Genomic DNA, 21,176 nt, shown 5'->3' with positions numbered 1-21,176 from the left:
CAGGACAGGGCCGTGGGAGTGCAGCCTCCACCCTCTCAGCAAGTCCATCATCAACAACAATACAATAACACCTGCCGTTTACTCAGGGCCCAACTTGTGTGGCACCAGAAGGTGGGATGCAATCATCTCCATTTTACAGATAAGATAAGGAAACTGAGAGCTGGAGGTTAAGCAACTTGTCTGGAGCACATACATAGTGGAGATGAAATTCAGGCCCAGCTCCATCTGGCACCGAAGTCAGGACTCATAGCCACCCGACTATGGTCCCCTCTCCTCCCCTCCCCTCCCCATTCCTCCTGGCCGGGTTCCTGTCCCCACCACTCCCAGGCTGCAGGGGATGCGTCTCTTTTACTTTGAGCCCAGGAAGAGGGCTCTTTGCTGGTTCCTCTCAGCATTGCTGGGATCCGTTGGCATTTTCACAAAGGACTTCCATAAATACTGGAGAACAAAAGGGAAATAATTACAGAAAATACAAACAGCAGGAAAATAGTCAAGTTTCTAAAGTACAGGTTTCCCAGCCTCAGGTAACCACCTGGAGCCTGAGAGGCTGGCCCCCCTTCCTGCAGGCCCGGGCCAGGCTCCGGCCTCCGCAGACGGCCTGCCGCTGCACATCTGGGTCCCGCGGGCTGGGGCCTGGGCCGAGTCCTCTGCCCTTCGGTTCTAGTTTCCCGATGGAGGATTTGCCTCAGCCACAGCCAGCCACCTGAGCTGTGGCGTCTGACACCCCAAGTGACTCACCACTCGGCTTCAGGTGAGACCACCTGCCGAGACAGGTAAGCCCCCATCCCCACCTCCAGGCCGGTCCACTGCACAGCCACTCCCCGAGCATGTTTCACTGCTGTGGGGGAGGGTGTGGAGTTACCGTCCGGCTCAGCAGGGCCCCTGAACCGTGCTGCTCACACACAGCAGTGGCACACGGCAGCCATTTGTTGAGTGTGACCTGCCCCCTGGACTGAGGTTGCTTGGACTAGAACAGGCACCTGAGCCCAGCTGGGCCAATCAGAATTCCAACTTTGGGGTATTGGAATCGGGGCCTAGAGGCAGGCTATTCACACCGTCCTTTATTTAGTGCCTGTGGGTTTGGGAGCCTTGGTGGCCATCTCGGGTGCTGAGGTCTGCCCAGGTGTCTGGGAGAAGCAAAGGGGGAGATGGCGGGCAGGCCCTCCTGGTTCCTGCGGGCTCTCCTGTCCTTAATAGCAGTGCTGATGGAGGCTTGGCCCATTCCTGCCCTGGGGATCTATAGGACACTCCCATGTCCTTTAGTAAGCTTCTCCTTTTATTTAAATGCTAGTTTGAGTGGGTTCTGTAACTTGCAAACCCCAAGTCTCTGATGATACTCCTACACTGTCACTGGGACCAACAGTACTGCAGCCGGGGCCACAGAGGACCAGAGCTGGGCCCGAGCAGGGACTCGCGTGAGGCCCTGAGAAGTCCCTGGGAAGGGTGAGAGTTGAGGAGCACCAACCAGCCTTTTCCAAGCATAGCTCTCCTCTGTGGGACAGCTGTTGGGGTGAGGAGCCCACAGGCTAATGAATGGGGCAGGGCTGGAAAGGGGGAGACACTTTAGAATGTTGCCTGCCCCTTGCAATCAACATGGACTGGTCAGAGAGCGGAACTGCGCTCCTCCTGCCTCCCCAGCTTCTGGACAGCCCCCTCCCACTCCCTTCCTCCATGGGGGTATAATGCCTGGACTGAGTCTGAAGCCTGGGTTTGAGCGCCAGCTCAGCCCCTGATGAGCTGGGTGACGTCAGATGAGTGACTTCACCTCCCTGGGCCTCGCCTCTTTCCCTTCGCCTCTCCTGGCAGGGAGCACGTTCCAGAGCCTACTTTCTTAACCAAGCCAGAGTTAGGGGCTCCCCCAGCCTCTCCTGAAAGCCAGCTCCAGCCACAGGACGGTGCATTTCTGGTCTTTCTTCCCCACGTGCCCACCCTTGTCGCCCCAGCGCCCTTGTCTCTGCAGGGGAGGCAGCCTGCCCCACCTGACCAGCCACGATGCCCCTGCTTGCAGCTGGCTCTTTCCCTTCCTCTCCCGCTCCCTGGTACAGATAGGGAGCTCGCTCTCCCCCCAAGCCCCGCCATCCCTGTCGGCCCCCCTCGCCTCTCCCAGCCTTTCCGTTCCATCCTGGCTTGTCTCCTCCAGGCAGCTGGGAGCAGGGCGCCTTCAATTTCTCTATTCAGTCTGAGGCGTAGCAATTTTCTGCTCTCCCGTAATTAGGGGAATTTTAAGCAAACTCCCCGACGGATGATTACAGCAGGTTCAAGCCCAGCTCCTTTGATCAGGGAAGAATGAGGACGTTGTTGGAATATTCCTCGACCTGCTGGCCAGACAGGCTCTGAGGCGGAAGTCTGGCTATCGGGCTCCCCGTCGAGGGCTCTGAACTTTTGTCCTGGCGTCTGAGTGTCCCCCAGGTGCTGGCTTCTCCCCCAGGGGAGGATTGGGTTCAAATCCTGCTTCATTAAGGATTATTCCAGATGTGGCTTCTCTGGCTTTGGGGCAGTATCTGAGCTTGGATGGGACTTGGTGACTTCGATTGGAAGGGAAATTAAAGAGTCACATAGGGCAGTCTCCCAGGACTGCTGTGAAAGGTTGCTCAGGTTGTACACTGTATTCTGTAGGGGACATCATTCCCACTGTCGCTTATGTGAATGAGGTCTCCTAGGGTTGTGCAGTGTCCAACCTGCACAGCATGCTTGGTAGCTTGATCCTGCCTCTAGGAAGCTTGAATGACTCCATTTTCCTAAAATGTCAGAAGAGGCACCTCCTTAGGTTGAAAGAGCCTCTTTTCTTTATTTTGTCCATTTCCCTGAGTCTTTTGTGTCTGCCAAAGACAGTGAGGAATAACGGGAAGAGCATGGCCTCTGGAGCAGCCTGACTAGAGAATGAATTCCAGTTTAGCTATTTCCTGGCTGTTTGACTTTGGGTTAGTTAACGAACCTCTCTGAACTTTAATATCTATCTTAAAGGATTGTTTGGAGGATTAAATAAGAAAAGGATTAAAACATCACTTGGCTCATAATAGGTACTCAGTAAACAGCATTCCTCTTCTCCGTTCCCTGCCCACTTCACACATTTTCTCTTAAACATCATTGCCCTCCAGGGCAAATGCTATTCTCCTCTGTCTGCCCCACTCCCACCCCTGTGTACCCCCAAAGCTGTGCAGAGAGCAGATGGGGTACGCACATTAATAGACTATTAATGTCTCCGGCATTCCCAAGCAGTGGGCCTGGCTTTTCCATAGGTTAATTAGGCTGTATTTCAGGATAATTACGGTGGTATATTCCTACACTAATTAAGTGGCTTTAAACCATCTCCACAATGCAGCTCCGTGAATCATAATTAAGCCTTACCCCCGCGCGCCTGGGCCAGCCACGGAGCCCCACACATGGTCCGCTCTGCCGGCTCTCAGCCGCAGGAGGGGAGGCGCTGCAACTGCGGTTTTGAAAAGGACTTATTTTCCTGGGATGATGTCAGGATGAGAATATCGGATGAGGCTCTGCACTGTTCCTCTTGTTTTCACAAGGAGAGAGACGAGAAGGAATACAGTGTGGGTGTCGGTTTATCCTCTTCTCCTCCCTGCTCTGCTGAGTAGAGGTGAATAGATTCCCAGGGGACGCAGGATGGGGGTGGGAAAGGTAACATCCGTGTGCCCGAGCACATGGGCGCACGTGTCAGTCTATTGTGTGAGGACGTGAGAATTCACGTCTTCCAGCTGCTGTTCAGTGGGGACCTGTATCTAATCAGCCAGCTCAGCCCATGACTACCAGCTGCCGACAACAAACACACCAGAAGACACCTGTTTGAGAGGCCTGGGTGTACCTGCTCATTCCTGACGGCTTTCTTCTTGGCGTACCTGGCACGTGGAGCGGCTCACACCTCGGCGGGAGCCACCCTCTTGGCTACTGTCAAGCTTGAGTCATGGCTGGGGTATTGGCTCTGTCGTCAGAAGATCTCGTTTTCAGTCTTGGCTCTACCACATGCTGATTGTTCTCTTGAGAAAGTCATCTGGCCTCCCGAGCCTTAGCCTCCTTATCTGGAGACTGAAAACAATACCAACTGTGTTACAGGACTGGTGAGAAATTTGAATAAGACAGCAGGATGGTGCCAGTGACCCATGTTCTTCCAGCTGTGGAGAAGGGCTCACGTGGACAGGGCTGTACTCCCTTCCAGGGCCCCAAGGTGCTTACTGGTCTGAAGGCTCTTGTGTCTGGTGTGTTCTATCTGTGTTTACAGAGGCCACAGAAGCCCCTGGGGGACCAGGATCCAGGACCTCAGGTCCATTAGCACCAAGTGTTCACCACTGAGGCCCCCGGGATGCGCATTTTCTCCTGTGAGGGAAAATACAAAGGCTGTCTCATCAACTCTTACTGTGGGAGCTTGGAGAGGCCACCACGGGGCATGGCAGCAGGCGGAGGATGCACATAGGATGTCTGAAAAAGGTTTGTGAATAACGTTCCCGATTCTCGATCCTAGGCTCACAGTCCTTGAAACCCCCGGCCTCTCTGGTTCTCCTCTTCCCGCCGCCCTGACCTCACAACAAGCCATCTCCCCACCCTGCTTCCTGCAGTCCTGCCTCCCCCACCCCAGCCTGCTTCCCGGAGCCAGCAACTCAGGCAGAGACGGGGAAACGGAGAGACTTGTCCTCTTTCTTTCTGTGGAGAGATGGCCCCAGGCATTTTGAGTAAGACACTAATCAAATAAGGACAGGTGACAATACACCAACATCTTCTGTGGAAGCCAGGAAGACACTCAGCTGTCCTCAGCAAGAGGACAGGGAATTGGGGAGGGGGAGGAGGCAGCATTTATTTCACCCGGTTGTCACACACACAGCCCCCTGCTCCTATGACAAGAGAACAGTGCAAGAAGGCACAGATAAGCCCAGCTGGAAAACTGACAGCAATGGAGGAGGGCCTGGTCCCCTTCGCTGCTGCAGCCTGTGGATTATGACTCTGATAAAAGAGACAGGTGAGAGGCAAGTAGGTAGAGGGAATGAGCCTTGTTCTCCCTGATGAGGGAAAGGCTGTCCCGGGCTGGCAGGAGAGGACAGCTGGCGGCAGGGGGGCCATCTAGCTGAATTTAGATGGAGAAGAGGAGCGGTTTCCTTAGTAGAGATGCAGGTCAGACCGAAGGTGCATTCCTACTATTTGCACTGAGGGAAGGAAGAGAGGGAGGGGCAGCGGGCAGGGACCCAGCACATGGCCGTGTGAGTGGGCCAGCCTCTGTGGGGCTGGGCGGCCACACAGTGCCCACAGAGCTCTGCAGGCAGCAAGAACAAAGCCTGTTGGAGATCTCAGCCGAGGAGGAGGAGGGCCTCTGCTGGAGCGGGAGGCTGGGCACAGAGTAGGGAGAGTACTGGACAAGGACGGGGGCAGGAGATAATGCGATAGGACAGTCCTTCCAGGAAACAGAGTCTGGAGCCATGGGGGCCCAGCCTAAGGAGACAGCTCCCCTTGCATTTGGCACTCACACTGACTTCTTTTGACCAGGAAGCCTTGCACATGGACATTTAGACACTTAATGCACGCCCACATGGGAATGCACACACGTATAACCATGCATGCATTAACGTGAGGGAGTAGAGGAAAGTCCTGGCTGGACCACTAATGCAAGGCCACAGCACGGCCTTTGGTATATAACTTTGCCTTGCTGAGCCTCCGTTTCCTCGTCTACACAATGGGAATGAACAATCCCTTCCCTGCTCGCTTCTAAGAGCTGTTGTAGTGATGAGACAGAAGAAGGAGAGGGAGAGCTCTCCGCAGACTGTAGAATCTGCTCCAGGGGCGAGGCCCGGCGAGGTCGTGTGGCTGTCTGTTCCGAGCATCTCCTGACCAGCGAGGGATGGGCACTGTGGCAGCTCCCTGCGCCTCCCCTACCAGCATCCAGCACTGTGGGGAGAAGGGTGAGTGGGAACTACTGGCTCTCTCCTCCCTCAGTCTTGTCAGAGCCAAGGTGGGTGGGGAAGGGACCCTGGGGCCGAAGCTCGGCTTCCCTCCAGCCCAGCACTGCCTATCCCACACCCTAACTCAGGATAGAGTGTTGGCCTCCTTTGTCTGGAGGGACGTGGACGACAGAGCAGGAAAGGACCTGAGGACCCAGAAGCTGCCCCTGCAGAGGAGCAGGTCGAAACAAACTGGGGGAGCTGGGTTAAGCTCTGGTTATCCCTCTCGCCTTGGCAGTGCCCAGGAACCAGGCCCCTCTAGATGTGGGAGTAGAGGGCCATGGAACTGGGGGCTCAGGTTGCAGAGGGCAGCCCTGATTTGCCTTGTGCACATTGAGCTTGTGGAATCCGGGAGACAGAGCCAGATTAACCTTGTACAAGGTCATGGTCAAAAGGAGCCTGTGGATAGTGATGAGCTTGGGATTTTCCTCCAGGTTCCCAATGGAAGGAGGCCTTTTGGAGTCCCTCCTCCATCCTGTGCTGTAGGGGGAGAGAAATGAGGAAGGGCAGAGAGAAAAGGCCCAGCATCTCTGCCCTTTCAGAGGGCATGCTGTTCATTGGCATCCTGAAGGGGCACCATGTACTCCTCCAAGCTCCAGGTACCCTTGTCTTTCAGGGCCAATGTCCAGATGCTTTTTGAGAGGGTTGAGCATTAGCAAGAAGGAGAGAGGCAGAGAAAAGGATGAGCATTTCCTCCCTCCTCCCATTTCATGCTCATGGAGAGCACAGGGGCTCTGGAGTCACACAGACTTAAAGTCAAATCCTGACTCTGCCACATTCTAGTTATGCCAATTAAGCTCCCTGAGCCTCAGGTTCCCTACCTGTAAAATGAGGATGACAATAATACCTACATTATACGGTTGTTGTGTAAATTAAACAGGACAACACATATCACATGCTAAGCAAAGTGCCCGGCACATGAGAAACCCTGAATAAGTGTTAACTGCGACTCTCCTATTACTGGTAATTCTCCCCACATTTGTTACTGCAGCTTAGCCTGGCCTATGCTGACTGATTTCCAGTAGTGGTAAATGTCATATATAAAGAAATTAAACAGGATAAAACACAGTGACCAGACTACTTTAGAGAGAGTGGTTAGGGATGGGCTCTTTGAGAAGGCAGCGTTTGAACTGAGACTTGAAAGATGAGGAAAAGCCAGTAATGCAGACATGGACAGGGACAGGAAAAGTGGAGGAGAAGAGCAGAGAACAGCAAGTGGAAGAGCCCTGTGAGGGAGCACACCTGGCATCTTCAAGGTGCTGGGAGAAGTCTGCAGTGGCTGGAGCATAATAAATAGGGAGGAGAGTGGTGAATGTGTTGGAGAAGTAATCAGGGACCAAGTGCCTCCAGGACCCAGGACAGGGTCTGGCACAGAGTAGAAAAGGAATAAGTGTTCTTGAGTGAGTGAGTGAGTGAACAAATGGTTCTGGGAACTGGGATCCTGGAAATGGGCTTTCCCCACCTTCCTGACTTCCTCAGCTGCAGCAGCACAGAGGCCAGCGGGGGGTGGAGGCTTGGGTCCAGGGAACACTTGTTTCATCTAAATCCAACACTGTGGAGCACAAGAGGATAAATAAGGGTCAAGGATCTCCCCCAGGGATCAGGAGGAAGGTAAGACATGGGAGATAGGCATAAAAGCACTAATAATTGTGTATCGTGAGTCCCTGGAGAAGACGAAAGAGTAAATAGAAGAGAGAAAATACTGGAAGAAGCAGTGACTTAACTTTCCCCAGAATTAAAGGAACGTATTAGCCTTTAGACATAAAGGGTTAAGAGAGTGCTGAACAAGAGAGAGAAGAAAAAACTCATACAAGGACACATTAGGGAGAATTTAAGAGCATCGCAGAGAAAGCTTCCAAAGAGAAAAAGCAGATCATCTACAAAGAAGGAGAATCAGAGTGACAATGGAATGACAATCAAGCGATACCTAGAAACTGTTGAATTTTATATATGGAAAATTTATTTAAATATGAGAGCAAAATAAACACACCCTCAGGCATAAAGACGTATGCAGAATGTATTCTAGTGATGTAAAAAAAAAAAAGTGAATCTAAGAGGCAGATATAAGACAAGAAAAATAAGATTGAAAAAGAATTTATTAAATTTTATCACTGCTTGAATAAATGGTGAATATATATCATAATCTGGAACAAAAATCCAGATGATGTCAACCTGAGAGCAGTCAGGAGAGACAGAGGTGGCAAGAGACCAAGAGAATAGCCAAACTATCCCATATATCTTAAGTAGGCTTGGGCTATTTGTCCAAATAGCCCTTGGGCTAAAGAAAAAATCTTAAGGGAAATTATGAATTACTTAGAACTGAATGTCAAAGAAAGCTCTAAATGTCAAAACTTATCTACTACAGCTAAAGCAGTACCATGAGGAAAATTTATAGCTTTAAAATGCATCTATCAGAAAATAAGAAAGACCAAACAAATGAGTTATATATTCAAATAGAGAGAAAACCCAAATAAACAAGAAGAAAATAATAAAGATTAGAGAGAAATCAATGAAATAAAGAATATGAAGAACAGCAAAAACAATATAAATGACTAATAAAAACAAAAGCTTCTTTGAAAAGACTCATAAAATAAACATCTTTTAAAAGACTATAAAATAAACATCAAGAAAACAAGAGAAGTTTTTAAAACAACCAAACTACAGTATTAAACAGGAGGCAGAACTAAGATTTTAAAATATAAAAATAACGTTAGAACAACATATACATATATGCAAGTATATCCATTTTGAAAACCTAGATGAAATGCACAAATTCCAGAAAATATATAATGCTGAAATTGGCACAAGATAAATAGAAGACTTGAACAGACTAATAGCCAAACAACAAACAAATTAAAATAGTAATTATAAAAATCACCCCACCACCCAAAAAGTCCCAGGTTATTTTATAGGTATTTATAGATTAACTCTACCAAAATTTCAAGTTATCTAACACAAATAGTCCTCAAAATAGGAAAGAGGGCAAACTGTCCAGATCATTTCACGAACTTGATATAACTTGGCATAAACTTGACACCAAAAAAGAAAACATTATAAGAAAAGGGAATTTTCTTTTTTTAATTTTCTTTTTCCTTTTTCTCTCCCCAAAGCCCCCCGGGACATAGGTGTATATTTTTAGATGTGGGTCCTTCTAGTTGTGGCACGTGCGACGCCACATCAGTATGGCCTGATGAGTGGTGCCATGTCCGCGCCCAGGATCCGAACTGGCAAAACCCTGGGCCACTGAAGCAGAGCGCTCGAAGTTAACCACTCGGCCACGGGGCCGGCCCCAAGAAAAGGGGATTTTAAGCCACTTTTATTTAAGAATATAGGTATAAAAAAACTTCAATAAAATATCAACTGCGTGTTCCATTTGTGTGGAACCACACGAGTGTCTGCTTCTTGGCCCTTCAGAGCCAACCCGATTCCTTTCTTGCTTGAGGCCAGGCTGTTTATCTCATCCTTTAATTTTGTGAATTACCCAATATGTTACAACTCAACAAGTTGTGTTTCTCTGTTTACTTCTATAGTATTATTAATGCTTTCCATCAAAGAAGATTAACTGACGTAGTCCATAAGATGAAATTAATAGATATAGATCGATTTTATCTCATAAAAAGATCAACTGAATCTAATACCATCTTAAAACACAATGCCTACCTATTCAAATAATGGAATACTAAATGATACAAAAGAGCTAACTACTGCTGTGCACAACAATCCACACTGTGGAGTGAAAAGCCAGACACATAAGACTACATACTATATGATTCCATTTCTAAGAATTTCAAGACAGGCAAATGAGTCTAAGCAACAGAATTCAGAGGAGTCATTACTGTGGGGGTGAGAGATATAGGCTGGTTGGGGGAACGAGAGAGCCTACTGCAGTGCTGAGAGTATTTGTTATCTTGTCTGAATGCTATTTAAATGAGTGTATACATATGTAAAAATTCATCAATCTGTATATCTGAGATCATCGTACTTTACTGAAGATAGGTTATACTGCAATGAAATAAAAAGCACTCTGAATGGGAGGAATTTATCCTAGTAATGTGAAAATAGTTCATGATTAGAAAGTCTATCAATATAACTCATCACTTTAAAGCAGAGGTTGGCAAACTTTTTCTTGCAAAGGGTGAGATAATAAATGTTTTAGGCTTCATGGCCTAGGCAATATCTGTCCCAGTTACTCAACTCTGCCAGTGCAGTATGAAAGCAGCCACAGTCAATATGTAAGTAAATAGACACGGCTGTGTTCCAATTAAACTTCATTTGTAAAAAACAGGCGCAACCCGATTTGGCCCACAGTCTGTATTTTGCTGACCCCTGAGTTAAAGGAATGAAGGAGAAAAATGACAGTCATTGAAACAGATGCAAAAGGCATCTGACAATGTTCAAGATCAATAAATGATTTTTAAAAAACTATTAGGAAAATAGGAACTTTTCTAACTTGATATAGACTAGCCAGCCAAATCCTTTGGCAAACATCATGCTTAAAGAAGGAACTTTTGATATATTCCTATTAATGTCCACTATCACTGGCATACTGTTCAGCAGAATACTGAAGGTACTGACCAATGCAATAAGATAGGAAAAAGAAATTAAAAATATGAGTATTGGAAAGAAAGAGATAAAATAGTTATTATTTGCAAGTGATATGATAATTTAATGAGGCAACTCAAAGGAGTCAACAGACAAACTTTTAGGACTAATAAGAGAGTTTAGCAAGGTTGCTGGATCAACGCAAACATTTGAATACAGAAAGCAGTAATACCATTGACAATATCTAGGGGACAAATCCAGCTTTTGAGGTGCAGAAGTTTATGCAATTGGAGGAGCCCTCTTTAAGAAAAATAAAATAAAACTACAGATTCAAAATTAGGTATAAAATAAATGTTTATTTAGGATGAGAAATTACAACTAATTACAATAAAAAACTGGACAGTACAATGAATGTCATAAACAGAAAACAACATGTTAATTTTTTTATTAATTAACTGTCTCACTTACCTCTAGCTCTGTGCCTTTATGTCCAGATGTCTGGTGAGTCAGGACGGTAGGTGGAAGGAATTCCATGAATTTCTGGAAGCTATTCTGACACTAGGATGCCTAGCAATGACCTAACTACACGTGGAAGCGACTGTGACCACATAAATACATCCCATCAGCCCTAAGTTAGGTGTATCCTCAGCTCAAATTTCCCTTAGCTGGACCCCCGACGTACCTGTGATCACTCCAACATTGCCCAGCAGTAGGGGAGGTGCGGTGGAGGGGAAGGTCGCATGGAAAGAGACAGCAGTCTGTATCAATTGTGCTTAAAAAACTCCACTTTTGCAATTTTACAATAACATGGACACATTTCTAGGCGGCCCTCCCCTCGCCCCTGCCCCAGGATCCTGGAAAGGACAGTAGACCTTTCTCTGATAATAGCAATGAAAAGCACAAAGGCCATATGGATTAATAACAAAGGCCCAAGATCACAAAGGAAAAAAAAATTAAACTTTACTCAAGACCTAAAGAAAAAGAAATACTATATTCATGTTTGGAATGTCTTCATCTTGGAAAGATGTCTATTAGCCCAAAGTTAATTTCTATGTTCAATTAAATTCCAGCAGAAATTTTGGGGAATTAAACAACTTGGTGATAAAATTTACATAAAAGAGTTGAGATCCTCAAATAGCTAATTCAATTAAAAAAGCAGCAGAGAGGCAACATTTGTTCTGCTGACAATCAAACTGATTATAATAAAAGCACAATAATAAAAGCATTGTGTCACTGGCATGGGAACAGGCAAACAGGCCAAAGGAACAGAGTAAGGGACCAGCAGCAGACCTAGACAGATACAAATAAACAAATGAAATAAATAACATCAAGTCTAAATAAACAAAACTACAAGGGAACTCCATATGATAGAGGAAGCATCACAAATCAGTGAGAGAATGAGGAATTATTGAGTAAACGGTATGAGAAGAAAAAAAATGGTTCACTGTTTTGGAAATAAATTAAGTTGTATTCCTGCTCAACACTATATTTTTTAAAAAAAATCCAAGCAGAGAAAGACCTAAGTGTGAAAACTAACATTATAAACACAAATAGAAGAAAATGTATTAAAAATAACTATGAACCTCAAAGTGAGCATTTCTTTGAAAAGATTTAAAAAATAACCACACACAAACCACATGGCACAAAATAAATGGATTTGATCACATCAACATTAGAGATTTTTGTTTTTAAAAAAAGGATAAAAAAGTCAACAGAGGGGTAACAGCCTGGGAGGAGATATTTTTAGAAGTCTAAAACTGACTAAGGTTTAATATCCGGCAAATATAAAGAACTGCAAATCCACACAAAAAAACACAAGGATGTTAAAGAAAAAAGGGAAGAAGATATAAATAGACCATTCATAGACGTGGCCATTTGAAGAGTGAATAACTGTATGAAGAGTTGCTTAATCTCTTTAACAGAAATTAAAATAAGAAGGCACGATTTCACCCCCTCAGAGCAACGAAAAGTAGAAAATTGGAATCATGTCAAACACTGGTGAGGAGGCGGGAAAGAGAAGCCCTCAGCCCCTGCTGGTGGGAAGTGGAAGTGATGCTGGGGAGAAACCTGGCCGACAGAGTCTGGCGCCTCACCCCAGCGTGGTCCCTCCCTCACTGCTGGCTGCATAGCTTCAGAGAGTCTCCTGGAGGCCCACCTGAGACATGTGCAAGGGGCCATCAGTCATGATGGTCAGGATCTGAGCAAGCCAGGTGTCCTTCCCTCCGGGGGGTGGGTAAGTAAAACATGGCATTGGCACATGATAGAATACCACGCGCAGTAGAAGTAATGAACTGCGTCTCCATCCAGCAACTTGGGAAGATCTTGCAAACAACCCAGAGGGAAGAAATGTGAGAGAGAATGGAATTGATAGCGTGAAACCATTTATATAAATTTCAAAACACAGGTGACACTATGTTTTTAAAGGGTGCCCATACGTCTAAGTAACCGAACTCGAGGCACGAGAATGGAAGGCCATTTGACTCTGGCTCAGGAGACGTTTTGCTGCCCCTACACCAAAATATGGAAGGTCTGATACTTATTACCCAGAAACGTCTGCTGTGGAGACTCTTGCGTCTCACCCCGCCCCTGGGTGGAGTCTGGGGATGGGGTGAACAGTCTGCTCTGCACGTAACTTGGAAGAAGAGCAAGCTAAGGGTTTAATGGCTGCTTTAGAGGATGCATCAAGAGTTTTTATGTCAGAATGGATTCATCAAGATGTCACTTACCCTCCCCGAAACAAGCTAAAAGGCCCCGTTCCAGTAAGTCCTTCGGGCTATGAGAGGCCAATCTCATTTTCTCCTGTGAGAGTCATTTGTCCCGTGCGTCTCTTGATGTTGCAATGGGCCATTTTTAAACGGGAACATGGCCTTTCCTGGGGACCACATCTGGCGCCACGGCTCATGCTCCAGGGTCCCAGGTCCCATGAGGCTCCCTCTTGGCCTCTCCTTGGTGATGCTGCTGCCTCGCTGTCTGCATTAATAGCAAAAGAGAAAAAAGAAGTAAAATAAATAAGCCCAGAAAAAATAAAAAGCTAAAAGGATTACTTAATAAAAGAGCAGAGATAAAAACAGTAAAAACAGACAGCTCTGGTAAAAAGACAAAAAGCTCTACTGGATGGGGCCATAAAAGGCCAAGTGAGGTCTTTTCTCTAAATTGGAAATAACTAAGCTGTAGGGCAGGGAGCCCGAGGCTCAGTGTGGGGAGCTTCCAGAGGCTGCAGCACAGATCCAGGCACAGGGAGCTCCCCTGCCCTCTGCCTTAGGCTCGGGACCTGGGGCAGATGCCGAGATGCCCCACGTGATGGGACAGAACGAGCCACCTTTGCCGGCCTCTGTCTATTCCACCTTCGCCCAGGTGGGCCCACCCCTTCCCTCCTTTCTGTCTTCCTCTGCACTGTGTCTGTCTGCCAGGCAGGGAGGGGAGGAGTTAGAACCTGTGGGCTGCAGTCCCAGTTCTGTTCCCTACGAGCCATGAGACCTGGGCAAATAGCTGAGTCTCAACTTCCTTCTCTTTCAGAAGGGGATAATCGCACCCTCGGCCCTGCCTGCCTCCCAGGCATCCTTTGGAACTCCAGGGCACGAAGGGAAGCAAAGGGATAGTGCTAAGGGAGGCTCAGCATGACTCCCAGGCCGTGAAGCCTTGCGTGAGAACTTCTACTCGGACCTAGAGAGTGCACCTGCTATCCTTTAAGTGAGCTCTGTTAACACCCAAGATATCCCCTCCCTGCCTGGAAAAGTGTGGAGGTTATTAGTTGGTGCTTAATAGACATTCATTGATTGACTAATTGATTGAAAGCTCTTGCATTCTCATTGTTTTCCTGCCTCTCCAACCAGACTGTGAACACTGAAAGATAAACCTCTTCTTTCTCCTTCCCTCCCTTCCACTTATTCTATCAGCCATCAAATACTCGAGCATCTGTGTTCCAAGCCCTGTTCTAGGCATCGGAGATACCAGAGTCAGTCCTGCCCTCAGGAAGCCTTCATTGTGGGTGGTGGAGTGGGGAGGAGGGTGTTAAAAACCAAAGAAAGAAGCAAATAGCAAAAATAACTACAGATCCTGAGAAGTGCGATGGACACAAAAAGGAGGCTGAGACGGGGAGCTGCAGGGGAGGGATCTGCTTTGGGTAGGTGGCCAGGGCAGACCTCTCTCTGGGGAAGGGGCATTAAGGCAGGTGGAAGGATGAGGAAGAGCTGGCTGGTGGCCACAGTGGCTGAGCTGACGGGGCGGGTGCGTTCCGGGCAGAAGGAAACGTGTCTGCAACAGCCCCCGAGGTTTCAAAGTAAGGAGAGGGAGCCGTAGGACTGGAGCAAAGCTTAAAGGGACTGGCGCAGGAGCGGGGTGGGGGGGGGGGGGGACATTGGAGAGGCAATCATGAGCCAAATGACACGGTAGGTCTTTGTGGGCCAAGAAGGGGATGTGGATTTTAATTTTTTAACTAAGGTAACGTTGGTTTATATGGACTTTCTTTTCAAGGCAACAAGAAGCCACGGAGGGGTTTTAAGCAGGAGAGCAGAGCGACGTGAACCCTTTCAGACTTTTGAGATGCTCTCTCAGGGATGAAGAGGATGTTGGAGACACCGTGAGGGTGGAATCAGTCGGTCAGAATGTGGGACGTTCTGTAGGACAGACAGCCTGCTTGAGGAGGGGGAGGGGAATGGGACACTGTCAAAAACTAAAGAGACAGGAGACATTGGCCAAATGCAACGGACAGGCCTGCTCTGCATCCTGATTTGAACAAACTAACTGTAAAAAGTCGTTTTTAAAGCAATTGGGGAAATTTGACCATAGACTGAGTATTAGATAACATTAAGGAACCATTGCTAATTTTGTTAGGTACGTTCACGGTACTGCAATTAGGTTAAAGGAGAAGTCCTTGCCTGTTAGAGACACATTTTGAAGTATTTACAGGTGAAATGAAATGATGTCTGAGATTTGCTTTAAAATCGTTTAGAAAAAAAAAATCTGTGTTATAGAGAATAGGTGAAACGAGATTAGCAAAATGTTGACAAGTTTCTAAGCTGGGTGATAGTACATGGGGATTCATTATGCCAGCTTCTGAAATTTTCCATAATAAAAAGTAAAAAAATATATTTTTTAAGTTCCTGGCTTGCGGTGGTGTGAGGTGCCCACCGTGTGCAGCACCAGGCGCCAGTCCCTGGAGGTGGGACCCTCTCTGGGGGCCGAGGAGCGTGGGCCTGGAGGCTGGCACATCTGGGGGCACTTCATGGGGGCATGGGGGAAGGGGGAGTCATCTGTGGACACCCCGCTCATTGTCCCAGGCCTGTGCCCCTGAGCTGTGGACTCAGACAGACCTGGGGCAATTCCCAAGGTAACCCATTGCTACCTGATACCTTGGGTGGAGCCGCTCGGTTTCTTTTCTGTAAAATGGGATAGTTATAGTATCTTTCCCATTGGGTTGTTACAAGTATTAAATAAAATACTGTATGTAAGGTCCAAGCTCAGTGCCAGACCACGGTTACTGTGCAATTCCTGGGAGCCACTGGAAACACAGTGCAGACTGTGCTGAGGAATAGCATGACTGGATTCTGGAAACTTCTCTTGGGGATTAGTCTCCAGCATCTAGAAAACTGAGGCCAAATACATGTGTTGAAGTACATGAGCCGTCACTCACGTGCACACAACTCTGGCTTGCATTCACCCACCTGCACACACACAGACACCTCTCCCAGGGGGGCCTCACCATGGCACAGCCTGAACAGGCCTGAGTTTGACCTCCAGGAAAGGCTGAGGATGGTCCTCCCCAGGGGACTCAGAGTGGAGTTGAAGGGGGTGATGCTCAGAGGAGACTGGGCTGTGGTCCCTGGAAAAGCTGGGCACCGGGTGGCCCAAGTGGGAGGACACAACTGAAAGCGGAGGTAGTGTCATGGGTGAGCAAGGGGCTGAGGGGACACTCTAGGAGGAAGGGGGAACAGGCTGGGGCCAGGGGAGCCTGCAGGAGAGGAAAGAGGAAGGGCCTGGCTGGAAAATCTTTAAATAGATGGAGAGAACAAGGAAGGTATCACCAAACCTACAGGCAGCATGAAAACAGTTGTGTTTCCTGGGGGCCTGATTATAGTCTTGAAGCCGCCAAGGACTGGACGACCTGACAGGCCGCTTGCTGCCCCCCACCCCCACCCCCCTGGCTCCCTCCTGTCTCCCTGCGGCACCTGGTCTCTCTGTGGTTGGGCCAGAGAAATGCGAGCTGCTGGGCCTCCTGAGACCCTTCCTCTCTGTCCTGGATGTTGATCCGAGAGTCACGTGGCCTCCAGACACAGGAGGGGACGCTTGGATCAGGAGAGACAGGCCCCTTCTGCCTGTGGGAGGCTCTTCCCCACCTGCCCAGGTATCAATTCTCAGAGCCAAAAATAACTGCAGGATCCTATGTCAGAGGGAGACAGGGAAGCGCAGACGGCCTATGCTCTGAGGACAGGGGGTGAGGGAGAGACAGGGGTGGGCGCAAAAGAGGCTCTGCGGTTCAGGTCTGGGGGAGGGGCAGGAGTGCAGAGAGAAGTTTGGGGTGCTGGGGCACCCAAGCTCCCAGGAGGAAAAGCAAGGAGGCAGGGCAGAGAGGACGAGTGACCCCTGACTTCGCCCCCTCCCTTCGCCCCCTCCCCCACCGCAGGCACAGGGATGGCAGGCTGCTAATTCAATTCTGTCTTCATCACTGGGAAGGCGCTTTTAATCAAATCCGAAGTTGAGTGGCAGGAGGGAGAGAGGAGACCCGTTCTGCCTTCACACGCTCTATTCCAGAGAACAATTTGGGGAGTCGCTAATCCTGCCCGCATCACATTAGCACCAATAAAACACCCCGATGGCTCCCACTCTCCAAATGTCAACATTTATTAACTCAAAGCTCAGCGCCAACATTCAAGTGGACTCCCTTGGAGCCTGGGCCTGGCGGGAGGAGCAGATGGAGGGGGCCCTGTCCTGGGGCCATCGCTGCCTCCCGCCCTCCGTTCTGCCCTGAGCCCTGGGGGCCGGTGCGGGGAGTGGGGCTCAGAGCCAGTAAAGTCTCAGGGACATCCCCTTCGCAGAAACTTGGGACCCCCATGTTGGGGAGGGGGCTTCTCTTGCTTCTCCTAACTCCGAGGAACTTGTCCCCTCTGCCCACCCTAGAAAAGAACAGTTCCCTTCTAGCTCAGTCTCCCCTCAACCCATCAGCCACCCTCACTGGGGAAAGGAGGCCTCGTGGTGGAGTCTGGTGGGGAGCACCCTTGCTGGCGCCTCAGACATCCTTAGGTCAACCAGGGCGGGGGGCTGAGGCCCCTTTGACACAGACCAGACCACTAGGCACTAGAAGGTTGAGGGATTTGCTCAGGGGTTGGGCTCAGGACGCATGAGCTCTTACTCTGCCTGGTCTCCTGCCCGCCGCCCCCCCTCACCTCAGGGCTCACCCTGAGAGTCTTCGGGCCAAGGAGCAGCTTCCGGGAAGCCCAGCAGGTTCCAGCGGCTGAGCCTGCTTGTGAGACGTCTGAGGAACCGCCCCCATCACTTTGGATTTTTCTTTTGGGCAATCCCTCTCCCCACGGGGGTGCAGGTGGACACCCCAAGGTGGTGGGGATCCTGGAGGAGTCGGGGGGCATAACCCCAAAACAACTGCAGCTTCTCCTTGAAGCTCCTTTCTCATCTGAAGAAAACGCAGGCACAACTGGCATTCCACCCCACAATACATGCCTCTTTGTTTTAAATTATTTATCAGTTAAATTACTCGACTTTCTCCTCAGACTCTGAGTAAATCCATATTCCAGGAAGCCAGGCTGTGCGGTCACCAGAACTCTGGGATCTGTGACTCCGGTCTGGGAAGCAGAGCTTTGAACCATCTGCGCGCCTGTCTCATTGTCTTGCTGTGCTCCCGGGTCTGAGCACTTTTTATTTGGGCCTTGTTTACTAAGTGGTTGTAACAGTTTCCTAAGACTGTAACAAATTACCGCACACCGCGTGACTTAAACCCACAGGAACACGTCCTCTCGCGGTCACGGAGGCCAGAGGTCTGCGGGCCAGGCGTCGGCAGAGCCGTGCTCCCTGCGAAGGCCCTAAAGGAGGGGCCGCTTCCAGCCTCTGGCGGCTCCAGGCGTTCCTTGGCTTGTGGCTGCATGACGCCAAGCTCTGCTCTCTTTGCATCACCTTCTCCGTTCATCCAGAAGAGGAGTGAACCAGACTCTTTGGTATTGAGAGTTTAGAGAAAAGCAGCCTCGCTCCTTGGAGTTGTCGAACATTAGACAGGTGGGGAGAAGGTGGCCCGGGCTTTGGAGGTAAGGGGTCCCCAGTACTCCCGGGCCAGCTTGCACTCGGAGGTGGCTGGTGACGGCAGCAGCTTCAGCTCCTTGTGCTCAGGGCTCGTGGGTCCACAGGGCTTTGCTGATCTGAGCACCCCTCTGAGGAGCTGCTCTTCCCTGAAGGGGCTCCCCACCCGGGTGGTGGCATCAGCTGGGGCCTAGGCCAGTCCCCTTCTGTCTCGGGACTTTGGTCTGAGCTTCAGGGGCAGCTTGGTTCATAAAGAGCTTGTTCCTTGGTTCACAAGGTGATCTTTCCTTCCACAAGCGTGGTGCTGGTCGGGGCCAGCCACCTGGATGTCCTCTGCTGTAGGGCACACTGCTGCCAGCACCTGTGGAGCACCAGCTCCAGGTTTCCTTTAAGAAGGAAAGTACCGTGGAACCCTGGACGCACCGAGGAGGGACTGGCTGGGGAAAGGCTTGAGTATTCGCTCCGAGGAGAGACCCGGGCACTCTGTGTTCCCCTCACACAGGGTGGGGGCCTCTCTGCCTACATTATCATCTTTACATCGGAGTGACTGTTGTCCCATGAAAAGTCCTCACTTCGGGGGCAGTACACTGGTTCCAGCAACACCACCATGACTCAGGGCATCTATTAAGCTCCCTTTGGGCACTGCCGTCAGAGTCAGTTTACATCAGCCTGACGCCTCACTTTACAGTCACTCCTCAGCGTTGACCTGAACAGCACCGCACGGCCTGATGGTTCCCTGCGTGCCAGGCTTGGCTTAAAATGCCTTCTATTAAAAAAAAAAAAATCACGTCTGGTGCATCCAGTGGCCGACAGCACATGCCTTTGAGAATCCACAGAGAAGCGGGTATTTGTTATTTGAGAATGGGTTTGGTTTTTGGAAATGATGCTGAGGTCCTCTGAGCCAAGGCTAGAGAGCCATGCAACAGAGGTGCTCTTTAGAGGGGAAAATAGGGGGTGCTCGGGGGGCTGGCAGACCACCCAGTCTCATCCTCAGCTCTCAGTGCTCCGTTCTGTGACTATTGCACCTCCTGGTTGCCACAGCAGATGTGACCAGACACTGCCTGGCCTCCCTTGCTATCCGCTCAGGGTCTCTGCCATCAGAGCCATGCCCCTTCCTTGGTCTGCTGCATTTTGCACGGTTCGCAGGTGTCCCCCGGCAGGACTGAACCTCAGTTGCCCCCACAGGTAATCAGCTCAATTAAGAAGTCTTGGAAGGGCCTTTCTCCTTTCCTGTCTCTCTCTTCCCAGCCCCCGTCCCCACCATTGCTCTTCCCAGGGATCTCTTCCCTAAAGAAGCTGCTGATGAAAGTCTCTGCATGTAGGGGACCCAGGCTGACAGCTGCCCTGCAGGATTCCTTGTGAGGCATATGAGTGAAGCATTTCAACAGAGCCTGACAAGCGAGTTGTGGGGGAGCTAGTGAGATGTGTCCTCAGGCATCATCTCCTGGGCCATTTCTTTTGCTCTTCACCCTTTTTTTTTTTAAAAATATCTTTATTGAGATATAACTCACACAACATACAACTCACCCACCTAAAGTGTGCAATTCAATGGTTTTTAGTATATTCAGGGAGTTGTGCAAACATCACCACAATCAATGTTAGAATATTTTCATCACTCTGAAAAGAAACATGGTACCCATTAGCAGTCGTTACACATGTCCCCCTCAAACCCATGCCGCCTCCCCGGGCAACCACTAATCTCTGTTCTGTCTCTATAGATTTGCCTATTCTAGACATTTCTTTTACACGGAATCATGCAACATGTGGCTTTCACTTAGCATAATGTGGTCAAGGTTCATCCATGTTGTAGCGTGTCAGCCATTCATTCCTTTTTAATAATCCAGTGTATGGATATACCACATTTTATCCATCCATTCATCAGTTGACAGACATGTGGGTGGTTTCTATACTTTGCCTATTACAAATAATGCAGCTATGAATATTCGTGCACAAGTTTCTACGTGGATGTGTGTTTTTATTTCTTTTGGGTATATACGTAGGGCTGGAATTTCTGTGTTAGCTTTCTCTTAACTTTTAATTTTATTGTCAGATTAGACAGTATATTCTCATACTACTTCACAATTTAAAAGGTACAGAAGGAGATTCCTATTCTCTCTTCAGAGGCAACCAACATTTTCCACTTGAAATGTATTTTGGGGGGACGTTTCTAGCATATTTAAACAATCACGATATGTGTTCTTCCTTTTTTTACACAAATAGTGACATACAATACACACTGTTCGGCACCTTCCATTAGTCATTTAACATTAAATCTTAGAGACTGTTCCATATCATGACAATAAGAACTTTTTATTCTTTTTATATATTTATAGTATTCCCTTGGATGGAGGGAAATAATTTATTTAATGTTTTCTATTAAATGGCATTAACTTTTCCCCTGATCTTTTGTTATTACAAACAATAAGGCAGTGAAAAGCCTTGAACCAATCTCAT

At 48.7% G+C, this 21,176-nt stretch overlaps 1 long non-coding RNA gene across 2 annotated transcripts; it reads left to right on the top strand.

Moving 5' to 3' along the window:
* Window positions 1-663: 663 nt before the first annotated feature.
* Window positions 664-15,547, top strand: LOC139041215 (uncharacterized). Of its 2 annotated transcripts, XR_011496034.1 has the most exons (4): window positions 664-773; window positions 4,232-4,437; window positions 5,777-5,897; window positions 14,952-15,547. It is a non-coding gene; the product is annotated as an uncharacterized lncRNA (long non-coding RNA). The 2 variants fall into 2 exon arrangements; XR_011496033.1 differs by lacking the exon at window positions 664-773 and having other exon boundaries at window positions 3,515-4,437.
* Window positions 15,548-21,176: the final 5,629 nt, after the last annotated feature.

Source organism: Equus asinus, chromosome 20, assembly GCF_041296235.1.
Source record: "Equus asinus isolate D_3611 breed Donkey chromosome 20, EquAss-T2T_v2, whole genome shotgun sequence".
Taxonomy (NCBI): Eukaryota; Metazoa; Chordata; class Mammalia; order Perissodactyla; family Equidae; genus Equus; species Equus asinus.
This window is presented reverse-complemented; position numbering and strand designations above follow the sequence as displayed.